This window comes from Echinops telfairi, unplaced genomic scaffold (assembly GCF_000313985.2).
Source record: "Echinops telfairi isolate 266 unplaced genomic scaffold, ASM31398v2 ScPeMD7_7457;HRSCAF=8495, whole genome shotgun sequence".
Taxonomy (NCBI): Eukaryota; Metazoa; Chordata; class Mammalia; order Afrosoricida; family Tenrecidae; genus Echinops; species Echinops telfairi.
The window spans coordinates 44,452,834-44,458,403 of record NW_022111357.1 but is presented as its reverse complement, the minus strand read 5'-3'; positions in this window follow the sequence as shown (position 1 = coordinate 44,458,403).

Genomic DNA, 5,570 nt, shown 5'->3' with positions numbered 1-5,570 from the left:
AGCCAACACAGGGTGGTTGGGGTCGGGAGGACTGAGCTCAAGTGTCTCTAGGAGGGCCCTGGGCATCGGGTGGGGGCGCCTCCATCATGTCCCATTGAGTGCATCTTGTGGCCCCATGGCCATGTCTCTGTGTGTGGCCCAAGGGTCCAATCTTTAACCAGGTGTCTCTGTGTGTCTGGCTCTGCACATGCTCTTGGTGTCTCTGGCCATGAGGCTGTCTCTGGCTTTGGGTATTTGTCCTACTGAATCACCTGCCGGCAGAGCCTAGTTCTGGGCAGGGCAGTTCCTGGGAGTGCAGAGACAGGTGTAGCTCCTGGAACAGGTAGGTGGTAACTGCTGCCCTCTCTCCTTCCCTCCTCCCAATTTCCCCATCATGGATGTGGCAGTGGGACTGGGCATCCTGGGTCCCGTGGATAGCAGCCAGGGAGCCTGCTGCCTGGTCACACACACACAAGCACACAGGCATAGCCCTGAGCCTGTGGTTCCAACCGCTGTGAGCTGCGAGGAGCCTGGGATGTCACGGGTGCTCTGCACATCTCGTTTCTCCCAATCTGCAGCAAGAACCCAACCTGTTTCGCTGACTAAGGTCACTCAAGAGAACCAGGTGCACCGAGTCTCTGCTTCTCCATCTGCCTGCCCTGCACACATACCACTACCACCACCACCACCCGGCCTTCCGTCCATACTACAACACGCAGAGTGGAGCATGTCAGTACGCCACACAGTGGACGTGTCCCACAGAGGCATGGCACACTGACAATAGGCAGACAGGACACTGGCAGCACACACACGCCTCCCCGTGCATTCCTGTGTGCATGTACTCACACGGGAGGCGTCTACTCCATGGGAAGGTAAGCGAGTACACAGATGTCCCCCAATACCCGGGCAAGAACACCTGCATGGCCACACATATCAGGAGCCACCTGCTCCTTGTACAGCTGACGTCAGTGTTTCCTGAAGCCCCAGGCTGGACTCTGATGGGCTCCTCCTGGTGCCTGGTGTGCTGGCAGGTTCCCGTGTGTCCTAGAGAAAGCTTTTGTGTGGGTCCCGGGAAGGGTCCTCATGGGTCCTATGTGTATCCCAGGGGCTTCCCAGGATGTCTTACACACTTGGAGGATCACTGGGTGTCCATGTACTGGAAGAGACCGTGTGTGTGTGTGTGTGTGTGTGTGTGTGTGTGTGTGATGCACAAGGAGGGGCCCTGAGTACTGTAAAGGGTCCAAATGCATTAGGAGGCTCAGCCCAAGCTCCTGGAGGTGAGGGGTACTCGGTGACCCCATAAGGGTGGTGATGGTCCCTATACGGGGACCCTGTGGCATCCCTGACCTCTGACCTCTTTCCACCAGCCCCTTCAGAAGTGTGTGAGCGTGCAGAGACCAGGAAGGATGACAGGCGTCAGGAGGGGGTGCTCAGGATGACTACCCAGCTGGCTGTGAGCCCTTGATGTAGGGGTTCCCCCAGTTCCTTGACATAAGCTTTGAGCCCCAAATATTACGAGGGGAGCTGGGGTCATTGCTGCCTCTCCACACTCAAGACTCCCTCAACTCCATCTTCACTGTGATGGGCAGGGCGAGGGTTGGCACTGGGGGTGACCGGGCCTGGATATGGGGAAGGAGTGGGTGCTCAGGTGGGCACAGGAGACCCCCAGGGTGGAGTGAAATGTCTTCACATGACTCTTGTACCCAAGTCTCTCCAACTCCCCCCAAATGAGGGGCTGTGTAGCACTACAAGAGGGGACTGGTCAGTAGTTCTCCTTATCACCCCTCAGGCCATCTTTGAAGAGGACTAAATCCCAGGGTTCTTCAGGAAGAGCACTTGCAAGCTCTGTGGGAAGTGGAAGTGGCCCAGGCTGCTCCAGTGATGGTGGCGCTGAGACCATGAGGCCCCTTCTCTGCATCTGTCCTGAGACCACAGAACTGTGGGGCAGAGGGACAGGCGGGCTGCCTTCCTGGCCCATGGAGGCAAAGGCCAAGGGACCATGCGCTGGGAGGCTGAGAACCAGTGAGTGCCTTGGCTGCAGGCTGAGGAGACCAGTGACTGTGTCCTTACTGTGTTTGGATCCTGCCTTGCAGTAACCTACAGACTTCCCTATAAACGCCCTTCATTGTGACTATTGCCCATGAGTTCTGCGCGGCCAGTGCCGCGCATTAAGGAACCCAGCACAGATGTGGAGTGGCCGGGGAGGTACGGCTGGTGTCTGGATCGGTCACGAAGGATGGAGTGTGGAGGCTTGTCTGACCTGACTGGTGCCCGAGGCTGTAGAGCTTCATGGGAACCCTGGAGGCGTAGGGGTAACGCATTGCTCCGTGGGCTTTCTGCTCCTGTAAAGTGTTCCAGTCTCAGAAACTCCGAAGGGACAGTGCCACTCTGCCCTATAGGGTCATTAAGATTGGCATGGACTCGACGGCAGTAAGATCTTCAGCAGAGCATTGCCTGATTACCACAACCCCCTGTCCCGTGAGTCCCTGCGGCAGCCTCCTGTGTGAGGGCTGGGCCTGAGAAGGGTGCCAGCAAAGGGCTCCAGGAAACAGAAACGGAGCTCCGGCCTTGCTCTGTGAACTGTGTCCACTGCGAAGGGCCTTTCCTTGCAGTGGCTACCAGGTGCCTTGGGACAGGCACAGCAGGACCTGGAAGGCTTTCTGGCCACCACAGTCCCTGTGACCTTATGGTCTGGGCACCCTGGCCTTCTATCAGGGTGACCCTGATAGCCACCATGCAGCTTGGACATCTGAGCCACTGGGTGCCCAGGGAAGGGTGTCCACAAGTGCATGTCTGGTTGTCACTGGGGGACCCAGCTGACAAGGGGCTGAGGTGCAGGCCCCTCCTGTTAGGTCTCAGGCAAGCCCTCGGCCTGGTGGTCAGGGCCTCAAGTGACCTCCACCTCCAGCCGCACTCGAGGCCCCCAGCTGCTGGTGCCCCCCTACCAAGTGCACAGTGTGCCAGTGGGCAAGCTTGGCCTGGGCCTACCTGTGAATAAATTAGCTTGAAACATGATGGCTTCAAACACCCATGTACCAGGTCCCTCGGGGTGAGACTCGGGAACGTGGGTGCAGCTCCCTGGGTGGGGCGGGCTTGGGTCTCTTCTCGCAAGACCAGGTGGAGGCCAAACTGGGTCTGGAACACACCCTCCTGAGAACGGGACGGGCGCGTGTGCGTGTGTCTGAAGGCTCTTGGAACTGGTGGAGTCTCCGGGGCAGGAGGCCTCTGGTCCACAGACCGTGGGCCGCCTGGAGGAAGAGGCCGGCCGGCTTCCTAGAGGGGCCGGTGTGAGAAACAGAAGTGGAGACAGAGACAGAGGGACACACACACACACACACACACACAGCCTGAGACCTCAGAGTTAGGTTGAGAGATGGAGATCAAAGGCAAAGAGAAGGAGAGAAAGACCCTCTCTCTCTCTCTCAGGGACTGAGGAAGGCCCCACAGAGACAGCAACTGGAGCGCACCAGATAGGGAGGGTGATACAAGCAGACATACAGAGACAGAGGGACAAGAGGGACAGTTTGCCCTGGTTACAGCCTTGAGATGAGCCATCCTCTCTGTGGGACTCTACTGGCTACTTAGCCAGCCCTGGAACATTCCCAAATGTGACCATCATGACAGAGCCTTGGAGGAGTCTGGGGGTTCTGACCCCAGGCTCCTATCCATCTCTGGGGACCCTGAGGAGGGGAGCTGCCTCTGGGGCTCCAGAAAGCAGCCACAAAGCCTCAGAACATTCTAGGCTCAGCAAAGGGAGGCATGCCTGGAACCAGGCCTCTCTCTCGGGCCAGCCTCTGAGTCTTGGGCCGGTGGAGCGAGGCAGCAGAGCCCAGGAGAACTGGCCTGGGGGGATGGACATGGAGCGCACCCAGTGTTCACCGCTGCCCCAGACCTGCCCTCAGCACCTGCAGTTTAAGGAGCCTGTCCCTTGTCTCCTGTCCCCATCTGTATCCTGATGTCATCTCAGTCCCTAGCAGTCCCAGACACACAAAGCTCGGTACCCAAAGATCCAGACCACAGATAGACAGTGTAGTGATGTGCATCCTAGCCAGGCACTCGGCGAGGACTGAATGTGACTGACTCAGCAGGGGCTGGTCTACCTGCCTACCCCTGGCGGAAGAGCAGGTGATGAAGTTCCAGCCCTCCAGCCACTCCGCGGGAGGAAGATGACGCTCTCTGCTCCCTTACAGATTTACAGCTTCAGAACCCACAGGGGCAGCGCTCCTCTGTCCTATTGGGTCACTAGGAGCCAGAACCGACTGGATGGCAGTGGAGAGCCCCACCCCCACCCCCACCATCCAGACCTCTGCCCATGCCAACTGACAACCACCCCTCCCACCCCTATGCCTGGGGAAAGACTGCTCATCTATTATTCACCAGAAGTGTCTGCCAAACAAAAGCCAAGCTAAAAATAGCTGAGGGGAGCCAGCTGGAGGGAGGGACCCAAGCCCAGTCACCCCTCCTCCCTCGGAAGCAGGACACACACACACACACAAAACCAAACTCTGCTGCTGAGTGGCTTGCCAACTCACAGCGACCCTGTATGACAGGGTAGAACTGCCTCGGCGGGTTTCGGTGTCTGTCGCTCTCAGATGGATGTAGAAGTGCCATCTTTCCCCGATGAGGCAGGGAGCAGGGCAGAAAATACGAAGAAGAATCCGGTGGGGAGAGCATGAAGAGACCACGGCTGCTGAAGGGGCTGCAGCGTCTCATTTGGGGATAACTTCCCCACTGAAAAAGCACTTCGGAGGGGTCAGCCCAGGGTTCCGTACCAGCTCAGCCCCTGGGACAACCGGGTCCCTGGCAGGCTGGGCAGACCCTGGCTGGGCTTGGCCTGGGCAGTCTGTAAGGACCAAACCAGAAAGACCTCGTTGGCAAAGACCAGTGGACTGAGGCACTGGAGGCCCCTGGGGGTGATGTCCTCAGAGCCTGAGAGGTTTCTGGAGAGCAGAGTGGCGTCCTCCCTCTAAAGACCCCTTGGGTCTAATTAGAACTGAAGAGAACAGATTACAGGAGACAGGACTTCAGGCAGGAGGGGACAGGAGGCCAGGGTCTCTGGTCAGAGAGCTCTCTGCTCTCTTCCTGGGAACGGAAGAACACAAGAGCGTGCTGCCCACAAGACACAGCTGGAGTCTCGGTGGCCGGCTGGCCTTCTCACCTGGCCAGGTGGGGCCATTCTCCTTTCTCTGCAGGAGGTTCAAAGCCTGGCTCTGAGTGCCTGACCACCCCACCCCCACCCCCCACCCCCACCCCCTACACACACTCAGCTTCTCCCAGACCAAGGATTCACATGCGAAGCCCCAGGCCCTGCCTGAACTGTGCCCCCCAGCCAGAGCTCCCAGCTAGTGTCCCCTCGCAGAAACCCCACCCACACTTTCCCCTCAGGCTGTCCTGCCTGTGGCCCAGTGGCGGGCCCCCTCGAGGGCTGCTGACCAGATTGTGGCAGTAGGACAACTGGCCAACATGGCAGAGGTCGGAAGGGGCGCTGACCCAGCCTCTGCGTCCTGGAAGGTGGGGCAAGGCAGCAGGGGGAAGGAGCGCTGCCCTGGAGGAATTGAAGTGGGTCTCAATGTTCACAGCAGTGCTCTAGG